The following is a 14,294-nucleotide window of genomic DNA, read 5'->3' as shown; positions in this document are numbered from 1 at the left end:
GAAGACAGACTGCCATGGTGAAGCAAGAGCCTTGCCTTCAGGAATGTCTTGAAGAGTCGACATGCCAGAGCAGGTGCTAGCTCTGCATCACGGGAATACTTATGGCATGAAGAAAATGGGAACACATGGATGGGAACACATGGTTTTGTTGCTGAGTACCTAAGACTTTAAGCTAGAGTTATTCTGGGTTGGTATTCTGTTTTCACTGTGGTGGACAAGAACTACAGTAAAATGCTACTCAGATTTTACCTGTGCAATAATCTGCAAAATGCAGTGTATATGCACACATTTTTGCTGTTTAGAGGACACTTTTTGGAGGTGGTCTTCTAATACTGTAATGCCACATTTCCTTTCCTTTCCTTTCCTTTCCCATTTCTTTGTAATTTATGCTACTTGCTCTTACCTTGAATAACCTTAAAGTTCCTTCAAATTACTGAATCAACAGAAATGTTTTATGTGACTAGATAGGAAAATAAGATCTGAAAAGTCTCTGTGAGTCTCCCTCTAGGTAACAGGAAGAAATGACAAGCTGTTGAGTGGGGGATTATGGGCCGCTTTCACAAGGTTACGAGCGCTGACCCTGTGCAGCCCTCGTATGAGTGGCAACAATGGCATTTGGAACGCTGGTGCCAAGGGTGCTGGCATTCCGTAATGAGATCTGGGGCCATCTGCCGCGACATCTTCGGGATACTGAAGACTCCGTATGCTCTGCAGAGCGGTTGCTACTCCAGGCACAACCTCACAAGGTGACTGCCAAAACGCACTGTAGGCTGCCATTTCCCCGTCTTGTCATTCTCCTTTTTTACACCCTAATTTTTGCTATTTAAATGTATGCATTTAAAGATGGTATACTGTATTGTCTTAAAGCTTGAAAATGCAAAAAGAAAAAGAACACATTCAGAAATTCTGCTGAGAACTATCTGAGACTGAGCACAGATGTATAAATAATTAGCACAGACATTTCACAGCTTTTATACATGCTGAAAGTATTGGACAAATACTGAAACTGAGAATATTGTAGTTCTTTTTTCAATTGGTTTAGGAAAAAAAGAACTGTGAGTGATTTCTCTTTTTTAAACCTGACTCACCATTATGTAAAAGGTAATGAATTTGAAATCAATGCAGTGGCCTTTGTAGGTTTTCTTCCAAAAAAGTATAGCATTCCACTTAACACAAGCCAAAGTAGTGGAGCATTTCTCCTCTAGACCCACGTTTACTTTGTATCTTTTGTTTGAATGTCAGTGAGTGGGCAGAAGTTGGCAGGAAATGTCACCAACTAAATGCTTTGGTGAAAAAGCATTAACATGACTTATTACTTATAGCTGCAAGTGGCAATCATTGGGGTCCAAACATTTTCTGTCTTCATTTATCTATAAAATACAGTCCATGTGTACTGTTTAAATATGATGCATTAAGCAGGTTAAGGAAGCACACATAATGCCAGACTTGTTCAGCCCTAAATTATTCTAAAGATATTCTGAAGGTTCCCTAGTGAAGTAAACCCTTTGAGAATTGCAACACCCCCATAGTCCAAATCAAATTTCAGTTGACTTCTCAATGTAGCAATTTGAAATTTAATTTTAATGTCTTATTTGTTTCTGTCACATCCGCAGACCTGAGCATTCCCCGTTTTCATGGCAACCAAGTCACTTCCGGGTTTTTGTCCATCTCCATGGTTCCCTGTCTCCTCCCTTTTGGTCCAGCTGATTATCATTTAGCCTTCATTAGTGTGTCTACTTAACCCCTGTCTCTTTGGCTTTTTGTTTGCTGGTCACTCATTGCCACCTGTCCTGAGCATGTTCCCGGCATGAGAGACTTGTTTCTGATCCTAGCATAGTGGATGCTGCCCGTCTTGCTCCTGATCCCGGCCTGGTGGAGGCCACCTGAGATGTCACTCAACCTATTTCTGTGACCAGGTCTGTTCCCCCAGACTCGCTGAATGCCGCAGCTGTACCCCAGGAACCCCTGGGCCTGCGGCTGCAGGTTGCTGCAGCTGTGCCCGTGGATCTGTCATTGACTGCTATCACTGCTGGTCACTACAGCCATGCCTGCAGACCCACCACTGACTGCTACACTCCTGTATTTGCTGCAGAATGTTGCAGCAGCACCTTCATTCCAGCCAGGTCCTGTTTTGGGTGCTATGGACACCTCACGGCCTGGTCCTCCTCAGGGAGTGGAAGTAGCCAGACCATTTCTCGTGCCTCATGTTGGTTAATCCTTCTTTTGACTCTCCCGTGTCGAAGACAGCTGCTACAGGTGGACTCCCTGAGGAGCCTAGGACTCCTCTGCTCCCTGAGGCTGTTCTTGTCGCCTAAGTTTCTGTGTTGCCTGCTCATGTTTTTCTGTGCTTAAACCTGTTACCCTGCCTGTCCTGGTTCTTGTATCTGTCATAGTTCACATAATTTCCAATGTCTTTGCTTCTGTCCCACTACGCAGTCCCACAGCTATGCCACAGACCAGCAATTCTACTCTCATTTCCTCTTGTCTGTGACCATGTCCAGACCAGGTTTCAGTGCCCAGCTCCAGTCCCAGCCATATTGCTAGTCCCACTCCTTTTCCCAATCTGGCTCCTGTTCCTGTCCAAGGTTTGGTCCCGAGTCCCATGCATGCCCCAGGTCTTGTCACATACTCTGCCCATAGTCTTGGCCCTGGACCTGTCCCTACTCCTGTCTCTGCTCCCATGTCTATTGCTAGTGGTGTTCCTGTTGTCCCTTTTTTTTCTGGCCCCTCTTTGCTTAGTTTTGCGCTTCAGGAGTCATGCTTTAAGGAGGGGGGGGGCACTCTCATGTCCGCAGCAATGAGCGTTCCCTGTTGTCATGGCAACCAAGTCACTTCCAGGTTTTTGTTTGTCTCCATGGTTCCCTGTCTCCTCCCCTTTTGGTTCAGCTGATCATCATTTAGCCTTCATTAGTGTGTCTACTTAAAAGCCAACGAGACGGGGGCTTGTTTGCTGGTCGTTCATTGTCTCTGGTAAGATCTCGTTTGTCCATGCTCTGCGTGTGTATTTATATTCCTGTTTAATCTCGCTCTGTGTTCATATGTTTGCTCCCTGTTTAGTTACCCTTGCTGTCTGTTGCCTTCCTTGTTTAGTTCCCTGCTGTTCCCTTGTCTGTAATACTTTGTGTGCTTAGTCAACATTACTTTGCCTAACTTGGTCTCACCCTAACCCTGTTAGCCTGTTCTATTCTGTATTGTGTCCCTGGTAAGTTTTGTTTGTTTGTTTGTTAAATGTATTTTTCATTTCTCCTATCTGGTCCGTCTATTTTCCATGTTATGGCTTCCCTACTTGGTACTGTTTCTCATCACATCCAAGGCACAAGCACTTTGCAAGTATGTTCATTCTCCACCTCCCTCATGTTAGTTTCTTTATTTTAATCCACATTGCCATTAAGAGCATTTTATTAACAATCAGAATAGTCTGACAAGTTCCTCATGCAAGAATACATTTAAATTCACTTGTCATGGGTGAATGTGCAGGGGGGGAAGGAGGAAGCAACTGAGTCTCCAACGGGAGCGTAATAAAATCAATGAAACAAAGGGCAATGACAAAAGAAACAACATTTAATGTCCAACAGTTACAAAAGATAAAGGGCATAACATAAGAATGCTGTTACTTGTCTTGGTGCAAAGAATGACAAGTCTGTCAGCCAGTTTATTTATATAGTGCTACTTACAATGCATGTTGTCACAACTTTACAAATGTCATTCACTTTAGGCAGTGATGCCACTGGCGAGTAAAAACTTGGGTAGAATTAAGGAAGAAACCTTGGGACGAGCAAGACTTGAGAACCCATCCTCCTTGGGTGTATTTCACACAATCCAAGTGTTAAGGTAACATAAAATATTCACTATTGATTATTTAAACCCCAGAGTCATTAATGGGCAAAACTCAACACTCCTTCATTAGGCATCTGGCAAAACAAAAGTTGCCATGTTTTTCAGTTCAGGTAGCACCCCACCTGAGGATAAATCAGGAATTTCCTTTTAGAAAGCATGCTTTAGAAGCAAACAAAATCTGCACTCATTTAAAGGCATGCTTTTGAGGGGGAGGGTCTTAATAGACTGAACGAAAGCCAAACTGCATACTAATGAAAAGATAACTAACAATATTCTGCAGGGTGCACTGAGACTGCATACAACCAGAGAAGACATTTATTCCAATAATTTATCTTGTTATACAAATTGATAGTAAAAACACTGCCAATACTGAATTACAGAAGGATTTTATGGGCTTATCTGTTTACACTTGCTTGACCTCACAATGCATGTAATTAAAAAAAAATTAAAACCTGTATATGAGGACTAATAACTGATGCAATGTCTTCCTTGCAGTGATCAATATCCAAACAAAACAATGGCAGTTGTTAAATGGCCATGGAAAACAAAATTTGGAAGTTACAGTAAATGGTTGATCACTGGGTGTGCTTCTAAGATTGGCTTTCTCTCATTTAAGAGCATTTCACTTGTTTCACTGCCCAGACCTTGATAAATAGTCAAAAATAACATTTCACTGCACAGCAACACTTTTTAGTTTACAGTGAATAGTTTACAGTTCATGTGAGATCTATAAAAAGAAAATCAAACCGGAAGTAATCGTGCTTTGAAAATAGTTTCTGAAACATGTACATTTATCTATTGACTCTCCATTACATTTTATTATAAATAGAACATTCATAGCCTTACTGTTCATTCAGTCAGCTCTGCGCATTGCTCATGTGACCCAGTAATGTACCTTTGGGCAATAAAGAGTACTAAAATAATGAGCTATATGTACCCTTGGCACTGGGGTGTATGAACTGTGCTGGAGAGTAGACTCCATCTTTAAATGCTTGACCAGGTTGCCCATTTGTATCTGCCAGAGGGTGCAGCTCCAGTGAACCCTTTTTTATGTTCTAAAGGGCAATGGCCTGTAAAGACTACCTAAAGTTCTACTGCTTCAGGACAATTGTATTACTGTAGTATCAGTTATACTCTACACCAGTCTTGCCCTAGCTGCACAGGAGACACATGGGAAAGCAAGAAACGTGAAAAGTCAGTCACATTTATTTATATAGAATTTTTTACAACAGCCATTGTCACAAAGCAGCTTTAAAGATGCCCAGGTCTGAGAGCAAGCCAAAGGTGACATGGCATGGTGAAATTTCCTAAAAGCATGTAGAAAAAGGCTTAAGCAATGAAAACAGATTTCTGATAAATTGATGAAAAAAGTATGTGATACTTCTATGATAATGATTTTCTGATGTTATTCCTAGTATCTGTAGGAGCCATTCTCTCAGTTTGGGGGTCACAGCCCCTAGTGTGCCAAATACTACTGGAACCACCTCTCTCTCGCTCTCTCACAGAGAGAGGTAGTCATCATTTCCAGAGAAACAGGATGTTAAGGACAGAGCTCCTTCTCCCTATACATCTTTTACTACAGTAAACTGCATTTTTTTTTAAATATATGTTCATTTCAGAGGACCTCAGGAGGAAAGCAAACGCAGTGTTGCTAAAGGATTTCTAAAGATCTCAGACAATTCACAGACAGGCAGATTACAAGGCAGTTTACAAATGAAAATTAACTTCCCTCCCTAGGGGTGGGTGTTCTACAAAGGTCAACAGAATCCTAAACAAAAGACAAAGTACCCTAGAGTGACATCAAGCCATCTGTTGGTTCCTCTTGCATGTAACACAGTTGGTGTTCATGAATCTGTCATATGAAAAACAAGACAAGTGGTGTTCACTAGAGATTACTGAAGAGGAGACCACTGGAAGGGAAAAATTACTGATGATTTCAAGTTTACTAAGGAATACTCTGTAGACTCTACTACCAAAACCTGAAATTTTTGTAAATGTGCATGGTAATATGTTCAGAAAGAACAAAGCATATTAATACTGGAATGTCATGCTAGCTGTGAAACATGGTGGAGAAAGTGTAATGTTGGCAAGCTACTTTGTTGCTCCAGGGCCTATATACCTTTCAGTCATTGAGAAACCTTTGGGTGGTTTCCAAGTATCAGGAAATAATACAGAAAGATATCATAGTATCTGTCTGTATAACGGCCCGAGTGCCACAGGGTGCAGAACAGGACGCACAGACTCCCTCGACATTGTGAAACATTTAATGATACATGTAACAGATAACGGTGGCACTCACACAACATCAGTGATGAACATAGATACACTTAACACTGACAATAAAGATGTAACAAACAAAGACACTAACACATGCTCTGACTGATAAACAATGACCAACAGTGAGGGATGCACTGCCAGGGGTTTAAATAGCCTAACGCACGTTAATGTTTAATCCCCTACAGGTGCGTACCCTCACAGGTGTGTGGCCACAAACAAGAGTGAACCCCACCTGCATGCGGCAGGCCGTACCACGTGACTTGTGGGGTGGGGGAGCTCCCGTGACAGTCTGGAAGGTAAAACTTGGAAAAAGTTTGATCACACAACATTAGAGAGTTCCACAATACAGGAAGTAATAATAGAACCAGTAGAAATTTTCTAGTGACCCAGTCAGTCACATTAAATTGATTTGGCATTGTCCTGAAGTAAGCACTGTTAAAGCTGATTAAGACATTCTCAAAACTGCACAAGTAGGAAAAAAGGTTTGTATAGAAATGTATAGCAAAATACCCACTTACCACTGCACATTACCGATTTGCAGTTATAGAAGGCACAGTTTAATTTGAGTTTATTTCTATTAAAGGAGGTCCCTATTTACTATACTATATATGAGTGTGGACTTGCCTTTCAATCAGTGATTATTTAAACCCCTTGTTCAATAAAAATAGAAATTTATAATATGTGGAGTTTGTTAAATAAGACTATGTATTTATTATGTCTTAAATGAGGATCAGATAACTTTTGAGGACCCATTCATGCAGATCTCTAAATAATTCCATAGAGTTCACAAACTTTTTCACAACTGTATGTGGAATTCCTATCACCTACAGTTATTAAGTAAAGGAGGGCAAAGAGCCACATAAGGGACTTCAATAATGAGTGAGTCGGTTGGTGTGGGATCCTCTTTTTGGCTCACGCTTCCTTCATGGCACAGGAGACTCAGTCTATTTGCATGTCTCCCACGTGGTCTGGTCCAAAAACGTTTCATATAATGGAGCCAGAAGTATGCAATCCTATTGAAAGTCATTGTCAGCCTCTCACAAACAGTGTGTGGCAGATTGTGTTTCCTTTTTGTCATTGAGGAGCTCTGTATTGCCTCTCCAGTCTCTGATTCAGTCAGCCCACTTAATTGAGCAGCTTCACAAAGAGATGGAAGGGGAGAAATATAGATTTGTCACATTGGCAGGCTTTGTGGTCCAATTGCTAGCATCCTGAGCTCCCATATGTGCCGTGTGAACCGGCTCTTTAAAGCGTTCACGTACTTCCTGCCTCTTCTCAGCAGGAAAGGCAGGAGTCATCCAAGATTTTTCTACTGAAACTGACTAATACAATTTAGAGTCCCTAAACTGCCAATTGCATCTTATTAAAAAAGTGAATTTAAAAAGGCATCAGGTTTTCTCAGGTGATCAGAAGTTGCCTGCTCTCTCAGATATCATTTTGTTTAACTTGGCCGGATAGAGCTGGGAAAACAATGGTATTTGTTAGTTCCTGCACACCCTCTTTTTGATCATCATATAAATGAACAATGGTAAACAGTATATCCAATTCTTGATTTAGTTTATTGTCTCCCCCTCAGGTCACTAAGTTAAAATGTAAAAAAAAATCTTGTTAATCTTTAAAATCTTGCTGAGCTGAAATATTAAATAAAATAAAGTATTAAACTTTTTGAGCTAAAATCTATAGAATCTTTAACAAGACATATACAATAAACATTTAAAACTTAAATTGCTAGACTCTCCAAAACACTAATTTAGTAATAATAATAATAATAATAATAATAATAATAATAATCAGAGTAAAAAGTAATAGTGTTAAAAATAGGATTGAGCTAGAGCTTTGTTTATTGTGTCCTGAAATGGAAAACATGTCTGCACCTTGGCATAAAACAAACAAACAAACCAACTTAATTAGCTTCATTGTAAAAAATATCCAAGAAATGCATTCACACTTAATATGTAATTCTGCTCAAAAGAACTGGCATTTATGTCACCTTTATATCATGCCCAGATGGTGATGACTGGGTAAAGTCACTAGACTCTAACAAGCATTTTGTTTTTGTTTAAAAAGACAATTTCACAGCTCTGATGATCCATAAATGATCTTTAAATACACATTTAATTCAGCCATACACTATATGTAGTGTACTTGTTGGTATAATTACAAGTGTAGATTTTAAAAGACTTCTAAAATACATAAATAGTTTCATGATCATTACTCATTCTTAAGTAAAAACTACAGTATACAGGATGACTACCAGTGTCCACAAAGTCACATAATTCATGTTTTTTGCTGATTTGTAACAATGATTTGTGACATGGGAGGTGAGACAGAGACACAGATATTTATTAACACAATGATGAACCAAATAGCAAATACAAAGAATGAAAACTGTATTGACTGATTACTATATAAGGTAAATCACAGCAGTCTTACACTACACAGCATATGGGATCATACAAGCACTTAAATATACACGCTAAAGACAAGAGACAGGTATAATACATAACTGACTAACAAGGAGAGGTGTAGCCAGGTAGATATGCGCTCACAATGGCAAACACCAACAGGACATCACATTGACATGGGGAGGAGTCTAGGAGGAGGGGGCTGTGCTGTGACATGAATGGACATGAAGGCCATTACAGTTTTTTTTTTTTTTTTTTTGCTTGCACACTAAAATTAAAAATAACTCACAGTTAGTGAAACCTGACACTCAAGAAGCAAAACCACAGCGCAGATCTGCATATCTATAAGAACATTCTCAGCCTCAGACTTTTAGCAAAACACTATGCACAGTGTTTTACTAAACATACTCTACATTAGACACAGAAATCCAACACGATGTCCTTCTTTTGCCATTTCAAGGCACCACATTCCAAAACACCACACCTGTAAACCAAATTATCAAATATGACCATCAGGTGTACAGACACTTTGGTGCTTAATAGTAAACTCGCCAGTCAGGAAAATGACTACAAAAAGGCAACAGGTTAGTTTACCTGTCTTCAATAAACAATGGAAGACAACATTGTAGCAAGAGGAAGATACAGAGTCTGTAATGTGCATTTCAGTATTGTACATTTATAGTAGGCCTATAATGAACTACACCATGTTGAACTAAACCTTTTTTCAGAGGGTTTTGCAAATGGATGCTGATGCAATCATCCACATACATGAGGCTGGGTTTAACCTAACAAAAGTAAGAAGAAGAGGGAGAAATATCATTTGCCACAGAGCTATTTTGAATGTCCTGGGCCAAAATGGTGGTGACATCACAATGTGCGTTGTCATCACACAGAAAGGGATTCTCCACTATCATGCCAACCTAGATCCTTTTAACTTGGCCCACAGACTTACGTTTGTAGATGACCAACACACCATCATTGCAGCTGAAGACCAAAGCAGAAGAGATATATTGTCATTTGGAACAATATAGGGTTCTGGTCCAAGACCGAGGTTTTATCAGCATCCATCATTTTCTGTGCAAGACCCCACTTCCTTAACCCCATTAAGGAGTTGTTGTTGTCATGGTGGTGGGAGGTTTATGATCTCCTCCCTATGTTAGGATGTCCCTCATTCAAGCCATGGAGGAAGCCTGTGACCCAACTGATGCAGGATCTGTGCAAGGATGGACTTGCCATTCAAGAAGATTCTTCCCTCGCTGTCTTGTGAGAGAGCCTGTGATGTGAATATAAATAAATATGAATCTAAAATCCCTGATCTAAGTTTTGCTGAAAGTTGGAAAAATCGCATGAACACTGCTGATGTTTATTAATAAAGCTATTGGGCAAACTGACCAGGGTCAAACACACACCACACCTGAAAAACTTGTACTATCAGCAACATTGAAAAAAGGAAAGGACTGGCCATCCAGTCAATTTACAACCTGTGACATTATGCATACAAACCACCACTTACTACCGTTCCAGACTTTCTCTGGGCAAAATCCTAGGTCTCTGGATAGATATGAATGGCCTGATGATATACAAATGTGCTTGGTATGCTCAGAGTATACTTGATCTCATATGTCCTGGGCTGCCTCTTATTGACAAGCATTGATCATGTGTGAGTGTGTGGTACTTTGAGAGTTTCATTCCCCCTGAGTGACGTTCATGCACAGGTGTGCCTGGGAGAGACATGCCCTGTGTGTGTCCTCTTGCTGTGCTGCAGTCCTTCATAACTTGGCAGATATTCTGTAGTTGGTTTGTTATAGGAGGTTGTGGAAGATGGCTGACCTTCTCTATTACCATTCCATTGTGTTTCTGGCTGTGGCCAGTACTCCATCACCCCAATTCTACTTGCAGGTATAATATAAAAATATTTTAGTGTGACATGACTAGAGGATGGCAAGTGATAGCAGGGGCTCAGAATCACACACCACTACCTAAATAACGGAGCTTTATTCATACTTTTGCTTAGATTAAAAAAAAACTCAGGTCTACACATATTTTACCAACTGAGCTTTCTCTCCAGTCAGGCCTCTATGCCCTTTACCACCAGAGACACCAGTATACCAAGTTCTTCCTATAATGAGGCACACCTGCCTCTAGTAATGACAGAGAGCGGGTATGTGATGCCTGGTTGTGTTTTGGCAGCCCCGTCCTCAGGCTGTCACAATACATCCGCTCAAATGTATGGTCCATAATGCTGCTGGTTCATGTTTGCTTGTCTCACTGTGGATGGAGAATGGGACTTTTGTCACACACCTTCTTCATGCTAGTTAATGGGAATAAATGTTTTCATTGTGACAGCTGTGGATAAATGTATATGTAAACGAATTGGAGTATCAAAGATGCAAAAAGCATCCACTCCATGTCTCTCAAGATTGGTTGACATACGACAAAAACATAAACATATTTCCTTGGATGCAGCAACAGACCAGCATAACCAGAATCATATTGAGAGTCCTGAGGTTTTTCCAAATAGACCATGAAGGGCAAATAATCTTGTTAGTTCTTCGAGTTTTAATTGTCATCGCCTCTGTAATCTGATTATGTGCTATGGGTGGTTGCGGTGAAGATAAGGAATGGCTTAATTGAATTAAGACCAATAGCCTCCCAAGCCATCTGAAACTTCAGAGGTAACCAGCACATCCAGGAAATGACACGTGCATCACTGATCCCATGGTGAGCCCTTGAAAGGGTCTCACTTCATGTGGGCAAAGCTTTATTCAACTGAGTCCATGCCTAATGCTTGTTAACATCCACAAACCAGATATCCTAAAATATATGCAGATGCATTAGCCTTTACTGCTTTAGTTAAAGTTTGCAAACAGGAGAAATCACTTTCAGATAGCATCGCAATGCTTCTGGTTATAAACACGGCACTGATAACCTCACAGCCCTATTAATAATAATGCCTTTCAGATGATTTATTCAAGCTGAGGGAAAAGGAGGAACAGAATTATGATGCAGAGCCAGTGCAGAGGCAGAGAGAGAAGATTCCAATGAAAATGATACCACTGTTTACGCAAGATGTTGTCCTTCATGATATGATATGAGCACTCACTGGAAGAGTGAGACAGGATATTTATATGTTTTGCAGCAGTATTTCTAAAAAATGTTATCTAAATTTGATCTAAATTACTGTTCATCAGTTTTTCTTCATTAACATTCTCTTGAGTCTGCATATTGTGTGGGTTATAAATCAGGGAGTTTAAGTATGTACAATAACTTTGTCTTTCATTTTTGATGTGGTTATGTCATTTATGGAATAGCATCCCACTGCTGGGACTGCTGTGAGCCCTGCAGGAGCAGCGTCTGTTCAACAGCCTGCCTAAACACGGCAGCACTGAGCAGCATTTCCACAGGGGCTTCACAGAGAATGCACGGATTAGGTGTTCTGTCTGATCTGAAATCTGTCAGAGGGGGTGTGATTGTCTGTGTATGCGTACATGTGTGCACATATATGTGTGTGTGTGTGTGTGCTTTTGATTTATTTCCAAGCAAGAATGCTAAAGAATAAAGAGATTGTTAAACATTTGTTTGACATGCTATAGATAATCATGCAGATGTAGAATAGTACTTGGATGCCAAGGACTTATTATTCTGCTTCTACATGAGCAAGTCATGTGTCAGCACGGCACCAGGGAGAATTTTGATTGAAGTTGGTGAGTGACTACTGATTGATTCATTGCCAGGTTCAGTTATTCTAAAAGGTTTAAAAAGGACATGTATGAATGAAGATGTTACATAGCTGTTATTTATTTATATGTTTTTATGCAGTCCTAAACTACAGTCAGGCATTCTGAGCCCACTTAGCTGATTTAAGCGTATTTATTTATAGATAGCAGGAGAGAGAGACAGAGAGAGAGAGAGAGAGAGAGAGAGAGAGAGCGAGCGAGCGGGCGTGAGAGCGTGCAAGCAAGCGAAACAGAGACAGAAAGATAGATATAAAGAAGAGACAGAAGGACAAAGACAGAGATAGAGAAAAAGAAAGAAATTTGCAGTTGATGGGGGGGGGGGGGGGGTTGATCGTGGGACAGTGACAGACACTCTACAGCAAATGTTGACCATGGTGGCTTTAATCTAATTTAATCTAACCTGACAATGATGCTCTGCATTTATTATGGTCTTAAAACCAACTTACAAATCAATAATTCAGCCTCCTGGAGACATAATATACAGTACTTGAATACTATTATATTAATGCACTTATATTTTATGGAGACAAATTTGCAACATACTTATATGGCACATCCATTAGCTCTCCATAACAGAATACTAGTCTTTAATTTCTACCCACTCTTGCTTCCGTAGTTGATATATAGGGGGCTATGAAAAATGTTTCAGTAAGGAATTAGCGACTGTGCTTAGGTTGCCTTTAATTATATGAAGACAGTATCATATATCAGCCACCAAGTTATACACTAAGCATACCCAGGATGCTCTTACTATACAAATTACAGCTCCAATACCACACTAAGAACACAGCAAGCTCATAATAACTCATATAGGCAGCCATGGCGAAGACATTGTTTGCTCCTGAGAGTCTCCTAAGTCATTCTAGTAACTGCATGCACCCAGGTCACAGATGGTGAGTGCTTTAAATTCAGAACACATGTGTGTAATTATGATGTGTGTAAGTGAGGATTTCCAAAGGTAAATCGACAGTATTAATGTCATTTAGTCCAAGACTAGGCTCAATACAAGTCTGGGAAGCCAGACCTATAACAATAATCTTTATCTACTACGACTACCACCACCACTGGTACTAGTACTATTATTATTATTATTATTATTATTATTATTATTACTATTATTATGATTATTATTATTATTACTACTACTACTACTACTACTACTACTACTACTACTACTACTAATAATAATAATAGTACTAGTGGCAGCAGTAGGAGTATCATTGTTGATATTAATAATGCTGAACTATTCCATTTCCAAGTTCCATTTTTATTTTCCATAGATGTATTACATATCTTTTTTGTACTGTTCAAGTTTTTAGTTTTTGTGAGATAAACTGCAAAACATTAGAACATTGATGCATTATTCTCCAAGCATATGCCAAATTCACATTGCTAGACAATTTTTTTGGCATTCAAAGGTAATCTGTGATAGAGAAAATCATAACAAAATATGATTCAACTCTTGAGTGACAACTCATCATTTTACAATTAATTGGGAATATGTAAATATCCAGTACAGTCAAAGCTTGGGGTCTCAGTGCCAAATGAATCTCAAAATGGCTGCAGATGGTACCTCATTACTGTAAACTTCTGTACAAAGGTTTGCAAACATATTTGTTTGCATTGCTTTGAACCCTGTTTAATCTTAAGTTATCTCCTGTAACTCACAGATTGCACAGACTTGGCCATGCCTATTTAATGTTTAAAAAGATCTGCTCGTCTTGGGTCTGTAAGACAAACCATTATAGAATCACAGCATGGTATTACTGTATTTAAATATTTTTGATATATTTCGTTCTTTATAAGGTCTTTTGGTCTTGGGAGATCATGCACTTAATACTATGTGGAAAATACAATTAAGTTAACTCGTTTTCTGGCCCTATATGTTTCACATTAGAATGGTCAAACTCTTAATAATTGGAAATATGGAAATCTAGGGTAGAGCTGAATGCAATACCCAACAAAAAATAATTTGCAGCCTATCCAATAAGATAGAAATCTTTGTGATGATACATTCAGAGGATTCTTTACTGCATAC

At 39.5% G+C, this 14,294-nt stretch overlaps 1 long non-coding RNA gene across 1 annotated transcript; it reads left to right on the top strand.

Moving 5' to 3' along the window:
• The first annotated feature begins 2,883 nt into the window (after positions 1-2,883).
• Positions 2,884-9,783, top strand: LOC113572465. The gene is made up of 4 exons (XR_003410113.2): positions 2,884-2,970; positions 3,716-3,831; positions 6,300-6,410; positions 9,680-9,783. It is a non-coding gene; the product is annotated as an uncharacterized LOC113572465 (long non-coding RNA).
• Positions 9,784-14,294: the final 4,511 nt, after the last annotated feature.

Source organism: Electrophorus electricus, chromosome 12, assembly GCF_013358815.1.
Source record: "Electrophorus electricus isolate fEleEle1 chromosome 12, fEleEle1.pri, whole genome shotgun sequence".
In the NCBI taxonomy this organism is placed as follows: domain Eukaryota; kingdom Metazoa; phylum Chordata; class Actinopteri; order Gymnotiformes; family Gymnotidae; genus Electrophorus; species Electrophorus electricus.
The sequence above is the reverse complement of the archived record's forward strand: the minus strand, read 5'-3'. Positions and strand labels throughout refer to the sequence as shown.